The following is a 20,647-nucleotide window of genomic DNA, read 5'->3' on the forward strand; positions in this document are numbered from 1 at the left end:
AATGCCTGACTTTTGTGTAGCATGTCTTTATGCACACTGTTTTCCTTGGAATTTCCTTTATTGTCCTAAGATATTTCGCTTTTTTTGCCTCTAAAATGATTTATTGTGTTTCTCTCCAAAAATTGAGACGAATTTCACATGTGCAAAAATAATCAATCCTGAAATGACCATCGATCAGCCTTTCAGTGAATCTATTTAGTGATAGTAAATTGCTGTATTTTATACTTCAAATAAGTGCAACCGGACAGTTGCCCTGGTTCTTTCACTTTGCTCACAATATAGAAGCATTCTTTTTCGCGAATGTTCACATGTTTGCACTGAACATATTATGTCACATATTTATATTTTTAAATAATATTTATTGAAATAAATATGACCTTTTGCTTTCTTTCCTAGCAAAATAACGTTATACGTATCATCACATTTCAGTTTAAGAAACAAATTTTTTTTTTGTTTTTGTTTTATGAACAACAAATGATGTTATATTGCATAACTCGGATTCTGATTGTGAGTCTTTTTAGTATCAAAAATATATAACCAATGATTCTTCGCCTTCGTCTTTTTTTTTTTTTTAGGATACACGTTATGATAATATTCAGTACGTAACCACCGTACATATGTTGAAAATATAATATGAAGGATATCATACACAGAATAATGCAAAATTTGTGCTCATTTTGAAGATTTTCTAATGCATATCCCCTCCTCCTTATCCTTTCCTGGAATTCAATTACATAACCACCCTAAATTTCTACAGGTTTGAAAACGTTTACAGACAGTATTCAAAATGTATTACTTCATTTTACCGTTTGGACAAAAGAAATGCCGCAATAAGATTGTTGTACCGTGAAGCTTCTAATTCTCTATTATTTCTCTATCTACAATCTAAATCAACTGTTCTACTGTCTGCTGAAGTGATTTGAAATTTTAGAAATGCTATGCTATATTTTCACCATGTAGAACTGTTTATATGCATACCACACAAAAGAAAGTTCAGTAGTATTATTTTTATTTCTTTTTCTTAAAATAATCTAAATATTTTTACTTCTACTTATGCTGCTGGTTGCTATTTCTGAAGTAAACTAGTCTTAGAAATACTTGATAGTAATCCTTTTAGCTGGAAGAAAAAATAAAGGCTTAGATTACTCTCAGTGCTAATGAGAAAGAAAATAGAGACCACTTAGGCAGAAGCAATACTTAAGTGCCTCACGCTGTAGTGCGGGATACATCAAGAATGTCGTGTTTCGTTTTCAATTGTTGATTAGTAGACATCATAACATAGAAAAAAAATACAGACAATTCTTTTACAGGCTGATACAGTATTTATGCTAAAATAAGTTCTTAATTTGTATGATCGGTTTCATTTTTATTATCGAAAAATTATAAATTATTTCATACAATTATCTTGAAAAAGAGGATTTGAGTGCATCTGTAAAAATGTGAGATACTATGCATTTAATATCGCGCCTTCTATAAAATACATACCTTAATTTGGTTGTAACAGCTTGGATATTGGTTTTCCATTTTACATTATGATTTACGTGTATGCCCAGATACTGGTAGCTTGTAGACCATTGAGTAGCTTCGCAAATGCAGCCACTTCTGGGGTCGCAGGAAGCGATTCGATAATTAATTGACAGGACTGATTCTCTGCCCTTCAGTTCAAATAGGATAAATTTAGTTTTTTGAATGCTCACTTGGATTTTGTGTTTACTGAACCATGTATGCAGGCTTAATAAATCATATTCCTTGTTATGGTTTAAGATTGGCATGTCGCTTGATGAGAACACTATTGCCGTATTATCAGTATAGCTGAATAGGTTTCCATTCAACACTGGTCGTTTATATAGATAATGAAAAAAAGTCTCAAGGCTCCTTACTTTTGTGTAGAACTTAGCCTTGAAAAACATCAGTTTTGATGAGTTGGTATTCATTCGAGCTGTCATTTCTTTGAACTGCTTGCGATCAGTTTTCTAAATAAGATTGAAACTATACGGTGAGGATATTCTCAGAAAAAATTTTTCTTTCCAAATGAATTTGACTTAAAAGTATCTCCTTCTTCTTCTGCAGCTTCTCTCACTTAAGTGGAGTCACTGTTGATGATGAGTCTCCTCCTGTCTTGGGCTGTCACCACATCCAAGTTCTTCATCCTGAAATCCTCTTCTACTATCTCCCTCCATCTCTTCTTTGGCTGCCCACGCTTCCTCCTTCCTTGCACATCCATATGCATGACCCTTCTTTCCACTTATTCATCCTCTCTCCTCACCACATGACCACACCATCTCAACCTTGCCTCCTGTATCTTCGCTCCTAAGTTCGTAACTTTCACCATTCCCCTTACATAGTCATTTCTCAGATGATCCTTTCTGGTCACACCGCTCATCCACCTAAGCATTCTCATCTCTGCTACTTCCATCCTGCTGATGTTATTTTTTCCTCAGGGCCACAGTTTCTATAACATACGTCATAGCGGGCCTCACTACTGTCCTATAGATTTTGCCTATCAGATTGATCGGCATCCTCTTATCGCATAACACTCCAGCGATCTCCCTCCAGTTCCTCCAACCCGCTTGTATCCTGCATCCCACTTCCGTCCACTGTGCAACATATACTCTGACTTACTTCTGCTCAGTCTCATACCTCTCTCTTCCAGTACTTTTCTCCTTCTTTCCAGTTTAGTTCCCACTTCTTCTCTTGAATCTGCACACAGCAAGATGTCATCTGCATACTACATTGTCCAAGGCGCATCTTCTCTCGCCCCCTCCATTACAATGTTAAACAGAAATGGACTTAATGCCTGACCCTTGATGCAAGCCAACTATTACTTGAAAACTTTCTGTCTGTCCCAAACAGGTCCGAACAATTGTATTCACATTTCTGTACATCTCCCACACCAACCTGACATGTTTCTCCGGAACCTTCTTCACCCTGAGACACTTCCAGACTTCTTGCCTTGGCACTCTATCGTATGCTTTCTCCAGATCAATAAATGCCAGATGTAGCTCCCGTTGTTTCTCTCAAAACTTTTCCATCATCTGCCGTAACCCAAAGATAGCATCTGTTGTTGATCTACCAGGCATGAAGCTAAATTGTTCCTTTGCAATCTCCACCTCCTTCCTCAATCTTCCATCAAGAACCCTTTCTAAGATTTTCATTGTGTGGGACATCAACTTTATTCCTCTGTAATTTTTACAGTCTTGTGCATCCCATTTACCCTTGTAGATGAGGACAAGAATACTCTCTCTCCATTCCTCGGGTATATTTTCCTGTTGGCAAACTTTCAAGAACAGGTCCCACAGCAGGTCAATTCCCTCTTCCCCCAGTGCCTTCCATGCCTCCACTGGAATTCTGTCGGGGCCCACCGATTTTCCATTCCTCATCCTCTTCATGGCCTCCATCACTTCCGCTCTACTAATGTTCTGCACCATCCCCTCAGAAGGCTGCCCATCTTCTATGTGAGTCCTTGCATTTTCCTCATTCAAAAGTCCCTAAAAGTATATTCTCCATCTGTCCTTATGTCCACTTCCCTCCATAATACTCTTCCTTCAGCATATTTGATCTGCCTCACATGTAAGAGGTCTTTTGCTGCTTTATTTCTACATTTCGCTGGTTGGTAAATTTTTCTCTGTCCTTCCTTTGTTTCTAATTGATCATACAGATCTTGATATGCCTTGACCTTTGCCTGTGCCACAACTCTCTTGGCTTCTTGCTTTCTCTCTCTCTGTCCTCTTCCACTGTTGACTCATCCCACTTCTGATTTTGTCTTCCTCTTAGCTGTCACTGCCAAAAGTTATTTATAAAATTATTCCTGATTAGATGACTTAAAAGTAATCTAATCAGGAATAATCAGTTTTATTTTCAAGGAACAAAAACTGCGATACAGATAAATGATTCGAACACATACATTCCTCTTACATTACTGGGGGTATTATTTAATAAATAACAACTTTAAATTTGGTCATAGCGACGAGGTCCTTTATACAAGTAAACAGAATAACACAACAATATAACTTTATGATATCGGAATAGCAATAAGCCTTTTATCCCCCACTTGGAGGTCTGTAAAATCAAAGGATAGACGACTTATTTCCTTCAAGGAAGGTTGCAGCTCAGAAATGAATTAGAAGCACGTGTGGGTGTGGGTGGGTGTACAAGATATCCCATGGTTTATACAAGGCGAACCAAGGGAGGTAGTAGTGAAGGAAATCCAATGGGAAACATGACTAATTAGCCAAGATGCTAATAATACAATGCATCAGAGATCGGCAAAGCAGTGACCGCGGGCGCCATGGCGCCAGCAGGGAATTTTTAATGTGCCCTCAGAGAAATTATTGTAAACTGCTTTGGAGCTCGCAGCGGTAATTTTGTAGCGTAGATCACACTATATGTGAGAGATACATTCATTACTAGTATGTGCTAAAATGCAAGAAAACATGAAGAAAAAAAAACACTGTAAATATATACGTGATGGTACAAATTAAGTGAATATTGAATCCAACATTATTTCATAGCCGAATATAGAAACTACAAGAGTTTATTATTATTACATCACACCTCCAGGGGGTCCATAGACTCATCGTGGGAGGGCATCTACTCTACAACTCCTAGTCTAACAACTCCACCAACTTTCATCATCTAACACCAACGCCATCTACCGCCGAATACCACCACTTGTACTTTCACAAACAATCACAAACATCCATGCCCATGGCGGGATTCGAACCTGCAGCCTTTTGGCTGGAGGGCGGATGATGTAACCACTCGGACAACCAGACCGGCTATAGTTTCGTGCCGAATATAGTAGGATAGTGAGAGTGGTCGCATTGATAACTAGATGACGTCAACAACTCAAACTACTTATGACTTATACAAAGTACAGGTAACCCTCGCATAAAGCGGATGTCAGGTTCCACAGAATTGTCGCGTTATACGAGACTTAGATCACATAGAAAAAGTAGAATTAGGTTTAGAAATCGTTTTCTTTTTAAATTATATAAACAACAATGACATATACAAGAGAAACAATTTTTTTATTTATATAAGTTAAGAAAACATAAACTATGAGACCAATACGTAGTATAAAATTATAAAAATTCCAAATTGTACATAAATTTCATTGCACATAATGCATAAATATTTTAGACACAATAAAATAAAGTGTATATTTTAATCGTCATCACTGTCTTCAAAAATAACATTTCGTAGATGTTCTTTAAGTGGTCGGAGGTCGTCACCACTTGAAATCTATTGGATATCATTTGTATAATTCTCATTGCATACAGGGCCGGCTCGAGCAAATTTTTGAGGGTGGGCAAGATTTTTTTTCCCGCCCTTCGGTCGAAATTGTATATGTATATATATATAAATTATATACTGTATATAGTGAATAAATTATTAATAATAATAAATAAATGAAATATTTTGGCGTTTATTATATAATTAGTACATAATTTTAACACAATTTATAAATACTACATAAATCACGTTAAATATGACAAAACAAAAATGAAAAAATATAAATTTAATTATTTAGTAATTTACTAAATTACTAAATAATTAAACAATTTTAATTATTAAAAAAAAAACCCTTTCTAGCCTTAATTTCGGCAAAATACTTTACTACTTCTTTTAGATCTAATGTCTTGGCTATGTCACTTTCAATAGATAAAGTGGCTTAGCCATCTCATCTCTCTTGGGACATTGCGAACCACAAATAATTTTTAATAAGTCTTAATTTAGAAAAACTGCGCTCTGTAATTCGTAGTGATGCGTACACATTAGGAAAAAGACTTACGCAGTTATTTGCACAAATATGATTTAATACTTCTTTGAGAGAATAATTATATGATATCTGTCAAAGCAATATTTTTAATTCGTCTAATAAATCTATTGCTGAAATATCTTTTTGATCACCATCAGACAGAACAATTTCTAAGTCGAAACAAGATTTTTTTTTTTTACTGTATCATTATCAAATTTTAAGTTACCAATGTTAAAGAGAAACCCAAAAATTGATTCATATTTATTTAGCTGTTCAAATCTTTCAGTAATTGATGTTATTGCTGAATCAAGAATTACGTTAAAAATTTAATTTGAAACTGTCGCTCAAAATTAGCAATTGATTCGTCAGGACATTCATAATCAAATTGAGTTTTTACATGTCGAGTTCGTGTGCTGTCGTTAGTTGGGAAATAAGCATTTAGTCCAATATTTAAAGCAAAGTTATGGGCTTGGTGCTTAACTTTCAAAAAATTATTTTCGCTTCTGTATGACATCAAGAATTTTTTCGTGACATCTGATGATTTCATTGTTTCCGTAATATTGCAAGAGATACTTGACAATTGTTTGCTAGATGGACTGACTTCAATGTGCCAAATATAAACTTGAAAGAATTAATTTTTTTTTGCTAACGAACTAGCTTCCAATTTTGTTTTAATGCCTTGTTGCCCAATTAAGCTGTCATCCTCTGTGATAAAATTAAAGCTTCGTGTATTTCTTTTACTTGATATGGTATTGCTTTTACAGCTTCAACGCGACTTTCCCATCACGTCGTGCATAAATGTTTTAAAGTTAAATTTTGGATGTGATTTAGAACTTTCCATCGATGACTTCATGAAGAAAAGAAATTATAGACTGACTGAATAATGTCAAAAAATAAAACCGTATCTACATCGCAGCTTGCCGCATCGCTCAATACCAAGTTCAAGGAATGCGTACAACACGGAACAAAAAATGCTCTAGGATTTTGGTTCCTTAAAAGTGCCTGTACCCCTGCATTCTTACCCTTCATACTTGACCCATTTTCATATCTCGGACCATGGATATTTTGAATATTTAGGGTTTTTTTCTTCTAATAATTTTAAAATTACTCCGGTCATACCATTTCCTGTTGTATTATTAATTTTAATAAAATCTAGAAATCTTTCCTCTGTTTGTATAATATCTTTGGTTTCTTCATTTTTTTCTTTTATAGACACATATCTTACAATTAAGGACATTTTCTCCTGCCCAGAAATATCAGTGGTGCAATCAACAATTATTGAAAAATACTTAGCATTCATTATTTTAGATACAATTTTTTTAAAAATTTCATTATTCAATATATTAATGATTTCGTTTTGTATTTAAATCTTATTTTTAAAAAAATCGATTTAAAAACAGTTGGCTTCTACGGATTTTTACTATAAATAATTAATTTATTGAATAATTTGAAAATTTGATAATTAAAGGTAAACTATAATTATTGAGGACAATGTAAGGCGTAAAGTATGCTGCCACGAGCGATTTTGGCATTTTAGCAAAATGCTCCTCTTATTAATATGTTTATAATTTATAAACTATTATCTTTAAAATTTTATGTCTATCAAAAAAATCTCTATCAAAAATCAAAAATAAGCACACAATTAAAAACAAAGTCAAAAATTGTCCAAAGTCACTTAAACCCAGAATACACAATACACTCAATATGTTTCACATTCAAAATTGAAATGACGCTGAAAAAAATGTAAGTGCATATCACGCTGTTTTGTCTATCCAAATTTGAAGCAGAATTTAAGAAAACGAATAGCGTAATATACACTTATGTTTCAGACTAAATATTTGGATAGATCAGTGTTTCTGAAACTTCAGATATCCGTGTACCCCTGCTTTAATTTTCATTATTTCCAAGTACCTTATCAAAATACCCTTATCAAAATAATAATAATAATAATAAATAAAAATATATTTCGTTGCAAATGTCTGTTTTATTTGAATTTAGATGTACATGTAAACAAAAAAAAAGATTTATTTTTAATAGAACAAACTTTATAATCAAGAATAGTGATCGGAGCTTGCTCCACTTCTACCACGAGTTGCCCCAGTTTGCACTACCCTTTGGGATCAGTGCTGCAGTATCCAGGTATTTGCTTACGCTTGGAATCGCCGAACTTTATATAGTTTCTACTATATTCGGCATGAAACTCTTTGAGTTTCTTATTCGGCTAAGAAACTATATGGGATGTAATATCCCTTAACTTAAACAAGTTATATGTCGCCGAATCGAAGCCTTTGGCTCTTCACATATCTAAAAACTTTATAAGATATTATACATTTTTACTTAATATAAATAATTTATCTTCAACGAGAGGAGTGAAATTGCTTATTTCTATATCTGCTTTATTGCTCTCTTTTTGTGCGTTTTATAAATCCAGTATTTAACGAAAGATCCATACTTAAGAATTTGAAGGCTAAAAAAATTATCGTATTTTCTCGAATAAAACTCGCAGTTTCTCCCCAAAATTAAAGCTAAAAATTCGTGGTGCGAGATATATGCGGGGATTTTCAGAAACTAAAGTTTTCAGGGAAAAAAAAACTGAAAATATGAGTTACCAAGTAGAAGCTATTCTCCATCACTTCTTCTGTCCTCAAGAGCAGTTCCTCGTGCGCAACGTCAAAATTATCTACCCAAATAGAGACATCTTCTATCCCATTATATCAAGCAAAAATTACCAGTACTTTAAGACTTGAGATACGTAATGAACAATCCTTGACAAATTACTAATGAGAAGTGAAAGATGTGCGCGATTGTAGGCCAATAGAGAAAAAGCAGCTATTAAGAAGTGCATATGATCGGTGCGGTATTAACAAAAGATCGTGCGACCCAAACAAAAAGCCACAATTGAATGGAAAACTTAATTCTCTCAAACCGATTTCCATAATATCTGAAAGATATTCACTATATATATTTCTTAGTTTTAGCACGTTCATGTCGGGGTAGTGTCAAGCAAAACCTTATGTTGCATCGGCAACATGTGGTTTTGCTTGGGTCTATATAGCAGTTTCTTTTGGAGGGGAGATGTTATGCATTATTTAGTGTTTATATTCTCGGTTGTCTATAATTACACCATTTGTTGAGAAATATATTACACAGCCTGCAGATGTCTGTGAACTTTATTCAGTGAATAATAAAAGGAATTGTTTTTCGTGTTTCTGCAATATAGTTGCTGTTGTGGAGGGCATATTGTTTACGGCAGGGAGCGAGGAGAATTCATGCATATATATATATATATATATATATATATATATATATATTGTTTCCTTCAGTATCTAATTAGTGGGTTCTAAAATGTTTAGTTTTAGTATGTATGACCATAAATTTTTATTAATAAAATATAATAAGCACATATTTAACTGCCAATGAGAAATGGCGCCTTTTTTATTTAGTAAACTAAATGCTGTATTTTTGTAAAATATTGTTGCTGTAATACGGCTGAACGAGTGCCCTTATTAACACTCAGTAGCTCGCATCTAATTTTGCAGCGTACGACCCGGTATATCTGAGAGATACATTCATTACCAGTATGTGCTAAAATGCAAAGAACATGAAGAAAATACGCTGCAAATATAATACATGATGGTACAAATTAAGTGAATATTGAATCCAACATTATTTCATAGCCGAATATATAGAAACTAAAAGTTTCGGCGGATGCAAGAATAAATAGTGCCTTATGGGCAAATCGTAGTAAAGGTTGCACAAGCCCGCGGCCAATTTCCTTAGTATTTTCCATAAATGTAAAGCACATCTTCTAGAACAGTGCTTCCCAAACTTATGGATGTAAAGCCCCCACCCCCCCTATGGAAAAATTAAAATATTTCACGGCCCCCATTGAAAAAAAATATCGTAATACAGACATATATTATTATAATATGTATTGTATTTATATTCAAAACAGTGATCACAAAAGAAATGAAGAAATTATGAAAGAATTAAACCATGAACCAGTAATAAAAAAAATTAAAAAATATAAACATAAATGGATGGAACACGTTCAAAGAATGAAAACAGAAAGCTTACCAAAACAAGCCTTAAAGTACAAGCAATTAGGAAAAAGAAAATCAGGACGTCCTCTTAAACGATTCAACGATGACTTCTAAGGCCGGAACAGGCCGTGCTAGGCCTAAATCCTTGATACGCATGATGATGATGATGATATTCAATACAGTTTATATTCGAGATTTTGCGTTTTTAAGCTTTTTTTTGTGCTTCTTATCAATACCTTTCAAATGAAACTTATATGAATAAGCACATATTTACTAATATTCATTAAGCGCCGAAACACGCAGGAAGTAAAATTTGTGAACGAACAACAATGTGTGATTTTTTCCATTAAAATATTTTAAAAAAACATAAAAGAAATAATTAAAAATAAAAATTCAATGTGTTTCTAAAGAATAAAAAAAAAAAGAACTACTTAGTCTTAAAACATTTAAAATTTGTTTTCATTATTTCACGGATCCCTCAACAAAACTTGCGGCCCACAGTTTGGGAAGCGCTGTTCTAGAGCAGCGCTTCCCAAACTGTGAGCCGCGCCCCCCCTTGGCGGCCGTAGGTTTTGTTGAGGGGGGCCGTGAAATAATGAAAACAAATTTAAAATGTTTTAAGACGAAGTAGATTTTTTTATTTTAAAAGAAACGTATTTAACTTTTATTATTTATTATTTCTTTTTTGTTATTTTTTATATTTTAATAGAAAAATTCACACATTGGTGTTGGTTCACAAACTTTGCTTCCTGCGTATTTCGGCGCTTAATGAATATTAGTAAATATTTCTTATTCATATGTTTCATTTCAAAGCAGTGGTTAATTGTATTTACTTCGAATGCTCTCCAGGGAAGCTCCAAATCTTCCTGTCCCTTTCATCACGCATTGGTGATCAGGGACTGTTGATATTGACTTTATATACATATCAAAACGCGTTTTATATTATCACTGTCATCCGAGCTAGTTTTCTGTTACCAATAAAAGTTTCGCATATACTTCACACATGAAGAAAAGCTTAAACAAGTTCATGTGGAGAGATAGTAAATCGCTTGCAGTGATAAACAACACCCCTCCCTAACAGCCACTATATGCAGAGGCAATAAAAACAAGTACTTTTATTATGACAGTGAATAAGGTATGAGGAGTGTGTAATATATTTCTCAACAACTAGTGCAATTAGAGACAACCAGGATAAAAACACACTAATTAATGAATCATCACATGTCCCCTCATGCAGAAACTATGCTGTACAGACTGAAACAAAACCATATGTTACATGGGCAAACACAGTATCTAACTAAAAACTATTGTTAATATATACATATATATATATATATATATATATATATATATATATATATATATATATATATATATATATATATATATATATATATATATATATATATATATATATATATATATATATATATAATATATATATATACATATTACTTATATTATATTATATATATATATATATATACATATAGTTTCACATATGGAATTCGGTTGAAGAGAGTTAGCATTTCAACTCAATTGTCAGCTATTCTGTTATCTTTCGGTTGCGCGATCTTTTGTTAATACCGCACCAATCATATGCACGTTTTAATAACTTGCCTTTGCTGTCTGTTTCGCGTTAGGCTTAATTACCATAAAGGGAGAAAAGTCACAAAAGAGAAAAATGTTCCTGGTCCGGGGATTCCCTTATTCAGGTAATAATCACTAATTTCATGTTGTCAGTCTGTGGTGTGCCAGTATCGGTAAGTGGTGATATTATTTGATCTATTCTACGTTAAAAACTTTAACCCTGAGATGGATAAGTGGCTGATAAAAAATAAAAAAAAAATCCCGCGAACAATCAGAAGAAGCAGAAACAGACTAAAAAAAGGACAGTATTTCATATTTTACCAGAACAGCCCGCATCGTCTTCAGAACCTAACGGTAAGAGGCAAAAAATGTATTATATGCATTTGATTTTTGCAATATTTGCTGTGTATGTTTTGTATTGAATATAAATACAATAAATAATATAATAATATATCTCTGTATTACGATTTTTTTTCGAGGGGGGGGGCGTGAAATATTTTAATTTTTGCAAAGGGGGGGCCCTGACATCCAGAAGTTTGGGAAGCACTGTTCTATAGGATATGAATGATAAATAAGTCTTTGGCTCTCTATTTCAGAGAGCCAAAGACTTATTTATCATATATATGTAATATATGATGGTTTTTTTTTTATTTTCAGCTACATTCTAGAAATTATGGAAACAAAGATATATAAAGAATAAAAATTATTGTTACAAAATAACGCAAACATCTTTAATGAAAGAAAATAAAACTAAACAAATGCATTTAACATTAATTAATCAGAATATTCAATTTGCACTTACCGTTGACCCAGCAATAACGCTTTCTCGGATTTTATGGTCACTTTGTTTGATTGTTCGAATTGTTGGTTCATTTAAATTCAACTCCTTTTTTTTCTCCAATTTTCAACCGATCTAAGATTTAAATTTTTTCTTCGAGAGAAATGAATTTCCTCTTCAATGTTGTTTTTTTCCATTTTGTTGCAGTTTTAGTGGCCATTACAATAAAAATAAACTTTTACCTAAAAAAAAGCATTAAATACGTATGTAACTCACCAGAAAAGAAACTGCTCAGCTTGAGAATAATACACTTGTGATTTTAAATGCGCTCTCCTGGCAGAAAACGAAGACAATTTTCAACAATAAACACTTTATACAGTAAACCCTAGATGGCGAACCTATGGCACTCGTGCCAGAGGTGGCACGTCTGACAGTTTTGCTGGCATGTCAACGACAATCGACAATTGACATTTTGGACTTAAGGGGTGAAGTGAAAAGTTTTTCATATTCCCCGTTGTCTGTTACGGTCACAGTGATTGAAAATATTATGAACAGTTTGCTCGCCAAGAATGGGCATGGAGATTATACATCACTGAAGGAAGTTAAAATGGCTTTTGGTCTTTTGTGTTTGAATGTATCCGTAGGCTCATTGGCTACAGCTTGCTGAATTAGATCACTGCGATGAGTGGACGTCTTTAGGTAGAACTTTGCAGCTAAAGTTTGTAGGAAGGAGAAGATGTAAGGAATATTTGCATCTCGGAGAAGTTAATGATTTCAGACGAACCATGGGGGGTTAGGATCATTCTCAAGCATTTGTTCTGAACCCGCTGCATTTGATAATATTTGTAGTGGAGGTGTGGCTCCAGGCTGGAGAAGCATAAGTAACTATAGGACGAATCTTCAGCTCGTATAAAAGCAGTTTGATTCTGATGTTTGGTTTGCTGCTTCTGTTTATGAGGGGGTAGATCTGAGCGATGGCTTTAGATGCCTTTGTACATGTAGCCTTGATGTGTTGGTTACAAGTTAATTTTTTGTCGAGGACTACACCTAAGTAATTTGTTTCTGTCTGCCAGGGAATTTTGGTATTAATAATGAGATGTCTCCTACAGGAGATATCGACCTTTTTGTGAAGAGAATAGCTGAACTTTTTATGGGATTTGCTTCCAGTCTCCATTTGGAGAACCATCTTTCTAATTTTAGAAGATTTTCTTGAAGTTTTCTAGTAACGAAATGTTGTCGAAGAGATCTGACTAATAATACTGTGTCATCTGCATATAGAGCCATGATGGATGTCATTGGGTTGTACAGGATATCAGACATGTATACAGAGAACAGCAATGGAGCCAGTAGTGATCCCTGTGGCACCCCGGCCAAGATGGGTCGCTGAGATGAGGCAGTGCCGTTAATCTTGACTTGCATGGTCCTGTTTTGCAGATATGAACTAACTAAATGTGTCAATTTCATTGAGATACCAGCTGAGATAAATTTATGTAGCAATCCAAAGTGATATATTTTGTCACATGTTTTGTAGGTCAAGGAAAACAGCTCCTTGGATTGGCGCCAGTTGTAGCTGGTAGTAATGTATTCTATAATTCTGTGGATTTGGTGAGGCTTCAAAACGTGCTAGGATGAACTTCTCCGCAATCTTGCCTAGGTTGGAGATGAGACTGATTGGACGATAATTTTGAGGCGGGTGAGGATCCTTGCCTGATTTGTGTATAGGAATTACATCGGCCAGTTTCCACGCGGAAGGAAAATAGTGAAATCTTAAAATTGCATTTATTATACTGGTCAGGTGCACTTCTGCTTTTCGGGGAAGAAGTTTGATCACCCGATTAGTAATGCCGTCTGGGCCAGGAGCTTTTTTGTTCTTTAATTTTTTTAATAATGTCATATATCTCAGCAGGTGATGTTGGTGCAATATGGTCAGTGCTGGTGTCAGGAAGTTTGAGTGAGTGTCTGACCTTGCTGTGAATCTTATATATGTGGTCAAAGTCAGGGTTTTCATAAGAAGGCCTGCATTGCCCCTCCAAATTTTTTGCTATAATTTCTGCTTTGTCTACATCTGTGTGAGCAAAGCCCTGGTCAGAATATTGGGGGAAGGGATCTGTCTTTATTTCTGATATTTTTCAGTAGTCCCTAGATGGAGTGATCAGTAGGTGAAATGGAGGCTAACTTTTCTTTCCATACTTGGTTTCTGTGAGCTTTGAGTGCATCTCTTACTGCCCCATTTAATCTGTTTAGAGCAGTTTTATCTTGTGGTGCACACGTGTTACGGAATCTTTTCCTAGCTCTGTTTTTGTCTCTGATCAAGTTCATCTTGTCTTCAGGCAAATGATCTGGCTTGCAGGCAGATTTGTAGGAGGTAGCTACCATTATAGTAGAATTAATTTGTTGTGTGAGATTTGTAACTGCAGTTTCTATTTCTTCTTTTGTGTGTGTGTGTGTGTGTGTGTGTGTGTGTGTGTGTGTGTGTGTGTGTGTGAGAGGAAAAGGTCCAATATAATCCTTGAGTGCTATTGACAGTCTTTCCCATGCTATGTAGGAGTGAGAAGGAGGATACAGGTATTCTTGTTTTCCCAGCTGTAGTAGAATTGGTTTGTGATCGGATGATAGTTCATGCACATAGATATAATGCTGTACTGAAGTTTGATATCCTTTAGGATAGCTATATCTAGGATGTCAGCAGTGACAATCGTGCTGAGTTGAGTTGGTTCAGTGGGGCCTGCCACAACAGCATTGCTTGATCCTAAGTAATTGGAAAGGGTGCAACCATTCTTGTTGTTGGTTGTGCAATTCCACGCAGGGTGCTTGGAGTTCAGATCCCCGGCTATAATAATGGGCTCTCTGACGCTTAAGATGGCATTTAGGTCAGAGTGTAGTAGAGATATTTGAGGAGGGTTGTGAGCTGAGTAGATTTTAAATCTGCCAGCGGAGCTAGTGATTACTTCCACGCCTGTGATCTCAAGGTTAGTGGTTGAAGGGTTGCTCACAGAGTGGTGGTTAATGTAATTTTTAATGAAGATGGCAATGCCACCGCCTGTGTAGAGTAATCTATCATTTCTGTATAGGCGATAACCCATTATTTTAGGATTGTCTGAGAGTGTTAAATGAGTTTCACTGATTAATATAACATCTGGTTGATACCTAGATGTGAAGGCACGGAGTTCCAGAATTTTGATTTTGGGGCCATTTGCATTCCAAGCAACGATCTGCAGAGATGCTGGAATGAATTTGTTACTATTCATTTATGAGAGGTGTGAGGATGACCTGCGTTTCGCGAAGAAATCTTTTAGTGGAAGTTGCAGTAGGGTTTGACAGGCTGAAATTTGTAGCATCTTTGCTAGCGTAATTACAGCTGTTAGATTTTTAGGTGCTATTGGTTGATTTTGTTCTGGTATTGGTCAATTTGTACGGGTCACATCGGCATAACTTCTTGTTTGCTTCTGGGTGTTTCTATTATTGGAAGTCTCCGACTGTAGCCGCTGAGTCTCCGGTTTTCATACCTGGGCCTCTGGTGTTCTTATACTGTAGGAGGAGAGGGCTGATTAACTGCCTCCATCCGTCTGTTCTTTGGGCGCTGAGTACATCCTTTGTAGTTCACAGGATGAGTGCCACCGCAGTTGGCACATTTGGTTGAGGTGGTCCTCGGCTTTGTGCAGGTAATGGTTGGGTGGCTGTCCCCACATTTGAAACATCTGTATTCCGCTCTACATAGATTCTGGGCATGGCCAAACTTCTGGCACCTGTGGAACTGCCCAGAAGATGATCTTTTCCGGAGTGGTTCTGGTGTGATGATGAGACTACAGACTGTTTTTAAGTTGTAGATATTTTTATGAATTTTATGAATCTCTTCTACGAATAATGGCATGGGAGCCTTGTCTGCTGTGAACATTCTGCTGACATTGACTGGAGGCAGATCCTGAGAATTAAGGTTAGCAGCTATTTCTGCAGTGTCAATGTTTTCACAGACACCACGAAGGACCACTTTTAAATTTTATTTCCGAGCTGAGTGCAAAGGTATTATACCGGATGCCTCTATTGTCCAGTTCTTTGGTCAACCTTCTATAGCCTGTCACTGTTTCTGGCTGTATCCTTATGCCTTCATCCATGTTTTTGGCCTTAATGAAGCCAATGAGCAGATTGGACATTGTGGATCTTAAAGCTGCCCATTTCTGCTTTTCTCTAAGGATGATCGGAGACACCTTTTCTTTGGGAGAAATAGCGGCGTCCGAACCCTGAGCATCATGTTCCATTTCGTTGTCTTTGTGCGGTTCTTCTGTTGTTCTTGCTTTTTGCGTGCGCGTACTTCTACAAAGTCTGAAGAAGACATCGATTCTAACTGATCTTCTGGGACAACGTCTGTGACACTTTCCGAGGGAAACGTGTCGTAATGCTTCACTTTTCCCCGCCAATTGATGTTAAGTAGTTCACCTAGTCTTATAAATTCTCCATATACCCCCTCGAATATTGTCTCATTTAGCTGTTTTTCCATCACTATTAATGTGAAGTATCTAAAGGTGAAAAAAAAAAGAAAAAAAAAAACGCTTACCGTGCAGTTGAATCCTTACGGGCACTAATGCAGGACTCAGAATTTTTGGGGTAGGAGCACTGATATATAATGGCGTGGTGTTCAGGACACATTTACAACAAATATCTCTTGCCGGTCACTCCACACAGTCATCACAATTCATGACCACCTTAAGATAAGGCGTGCACAGACAGAAAAAACGGCATGTCAACGATTTACAGGTGATATCCTTTTATACGCTTATAGATTATTCAATTTTTTTTATTATTATTATTACAATACGTGCAAGCTGAATTTTGTTTTACACAAGACAGCAGCTATAAAGACGTGCATATGATTGGTGCGGTATTAACAAAAGATCGCGCGACCCAAAGACAAAAGCAACCGACAAGTGTTGAGTTGAAATGCTAATTCTCTTCATTCGAATTCCATAACATCTGAAACTGTTATAACATCATTCAGTATGAGTTTTAACACATTCACAACAAGGTGTTATTTATGGAACTTCTCATTACTGACTGGCTCAACTCACACAAAACTTTCAACCCTTGATTGAATTTAATGGCTTCTTGGCAGGCGAACTCACACATTCATTATATGGCATGTTTCAATTCTTGATCGTCTTTTTTTTTTTTAAGTTAGCCTTCGTGATCATAATGACATCGAGAATTTCAAATACAATCAAACAAACACTTATTTCATAATTGAAAAATTGGACAACAGTTTTTAGTTAGATACTGTGTTTCGGTGAAACATTTGGTTTTGCTTAAGTCTACACAGCATAGTTTCTGTGAGAGGGGACATGTGATTTATTAGTTAGCGCCGTTTTTATTCCATCTGTCTCTAATTGCACAATTTGTTGAGAATGACACAGACTGCAAAAGCCTCTGTACAGTACCTTAGAGGTATTTCTGAGGACACACCCACAGATGAAATAGCTGGAAATCTCAACTTCCAAGATTTGCCGCCTGTTAAAGTTAGCACAATGGTCAGAGCAGATAAAACTCCGATGCCACTGGTCTTGATGGAAATTCATCAGTCCCACAAAAGTATTTACAACCTGACAACGGTCTGTGGCCTCAAGATTAGCCCAGAGTCCTTAAGAAAGAGGACATCATCAGGACAATTCCATTACTGTCAAAAGTTCGGCCATGCTCAGAAATTATATTGAGCGGATTTCAAATGTCTAAAATGCGGGCAGAGCCATCCCACAAACTCCTACACCAACCCAGAATCCACCCAGGGTAAGTGTGCCAACTGTGGTCGCCCCCAACTAGCCAACTACAGAGGGTGTATTAAACATCCGAAAAACAGACAGAGAGAACTTAATAGCCAGAATATTTCCTCTATCAGTTCGCGATCATTAACAACTACAACTACGCAGTCTCACAATGTTTCAAAAAGAGTGACAGGGGTTCCATCATCGCAGCCTGAGGCCCTTAAAACAACCTGTCATCAACAACAGACAAGATCCAATGCTGATGTGCCCCGCTCCTCAAAAACTATGCAAGGCCAGATCCATCAGACATCAACTCCAAATCTGGCAGCTACCATCAATGCATCTCTTACAATTATGCTACAGGATTTTGTAAAGGCAAACCCATCATTAGGCTCCACAGAAAGATTTCTTCACGAATCCCAGTCCATTTTAGCTGCACTATCTAATGAACAGAGACAAAATAACCCCATATTCCCTAAAGATAGTCGCATGGAATGCAAATGGTCTCAGAAAAAAAAACGCTGGAGATCCAGGAATTCACTGAAAGACATCACCCAGACATCATCTTGATAATTGAGACGCATCTGAGACCGGAGGACTGCCCCAGAATCAGAGGATACCACACATATAGAACCGACAGGTTAGGCTAGGTTAGGTTTTTATTTTTTCAATTTATTTAGGGAAGCAGACTTATACTGGATTTATATGAGAGTATATATATATATATATATATATATATATATATATATATATATATATATATATATATATATATATATATATATATATATATACTCTCATATAAAAAAAATATATATATATATATATATATATATATATATATATATATATATATATATATATATATATATATATATATATATATATATATATACACACACAAAAATATATATATACAAAAAAAAACATATATATATATATTTGTTTGTTCTAGGATGCACATTATGATAATATTCAGTGCGTAACCACCGTAGATATGTTGAAAATATAATATGAAGGATATCATATACAGAATGATTCAAAATTTATGCTTATATTGAAGAATTTCTAATGCTTATGTCCCCCCCCCCCTTATTCTCTCCTGCAATTCAATTACATAACCACTCTAAATTTCTACAGGTTTGAAAAATTTCCAGATTGTATTCAAAATCTATTACTTCATTTTACCATTTTGGCAAAAGAAATAAGAGAATAATATTGTTGTACCGTGAAGATTCTAATTCTGTAATCTTTCTTTGCCATCTAAAATCAGCTGTTCTACTGTCTGCTGAAATTATTTGAAATTTTAGGAATACTGAGCTATATTTTCAACGTGTAAAACTGCTTATATGCATTCCACACAAAAGAAAGTTCAGTAGAAAGTTCAGATTTTTGTTTCTTTTTCTTAAAATAATCTAAATATTTTTACTTCTACTTCTGATGCTGGTTGCTATTTCAGAAATAATCTACGTATTAGAAATACTACGCCTTAGAAATATTTGATAGTAATGCTCTTAGCTGGAGGAAAAGGGTAAAGACTTAAATACTCTCAGTGCTATTGAGAAAGAAAAGAGAGAACACTTAACCAGAAGGGACACTAAAATGCATCAAGCTATAATGCGAATTACATCAAGAATGTCGTGTTTTGTTTTCAATTGTTGATTAGCACGTGCTAACATAGAAAAAAAAATACAGACATTTCTTTCACAGGCTGATACAGTATTTATGCCAAAATAAGTTCTTAATTTGTAATGATCAGTTTAATTTTTATTATAGAAAAATTATAAATTATTTCTTTCAATTATCTTGAAAAAGAAGATTTGAATTGTTTTTGAAAGAAAAGGAACATGTGCATACTCTTATTTTTTGGTGGGGCGGGGGGGGGTTATAGACTTATTCAATCAGCAGATATTTCAGAGAATTTATTTTATAAACCGTTCGCAAGACAACTGTTAAAAACGTAAACCACTTGGGGAAACATTTCCATTCATTTTAGTGTAAAATAGTAGCAAAGGTTCAGCTACTTCAACAATGCCATGTATCTAAACTGGAAGAAAAAAATATACAAGAGTAATAACATTTATACAAGAGTAATAACATCTGCTGATGTTCTAACTTCAGCAGATATAAATCTGCTGATGCTAGAACTCTTACATAAATAATTTTTTTTCTGACATATCTCTATTAGTTATAATGTAATCAATCTACAGATTTTTGTCCTCTTGTATTCTACCATCTTATGGGTAGCGATTTCTTCTTTGTATTACAAGAAAAAAAAATCAGACAACACAAGAAAAATATGTAATATTTTCTTTTTCATTGGGTGAATTTACAATGTCCTTTCTTTGTGTTTTGGAAGGAAAGTGTAAATGATTATTTTCTTACTACTTTTGCCATTATAACATCTGATACAATTAGTATATCTGAACTAGCAAAATATATACACATATCAATTTAAATCATAACTTTTAATTTCAATTTGTAATGACCAATTATACAGGGAAACCAAGAAGATTGCAATTTAAAGAAAATAAAGGAAAAAAATTAGTGATATGATTAAATAATTTCATTTTATTCTCTATAAAACAGAGTCGCTCAAGCAGGTCCTTCAGGAAATCTGTGAAGTATTCTTCGAAACCTGATTTTGAACAAAAATATAACATAATCTTGAACCTCCACAGCCTGTTTTTTTCAAAAATAATTCAAATATTTCAAATAATTATCG

This window comes from Typopeltis vanoorti, chromosome 24 (genome assembly GCF_054136105.1).
Source record: "Typopeltis vanoorti isolate ZY-2024b chromosome 24, IOZ_Tvanoo_1.0, whole genome shotgun sequence".
Classification (NCBI taxonomy): domain Eukaryota; kingdom Metazoa; phylum Arthropoda; class Arachnida; order Uropygi; family Thelyphonidae; genus Typopeltis; species Typopeltis vanoorti.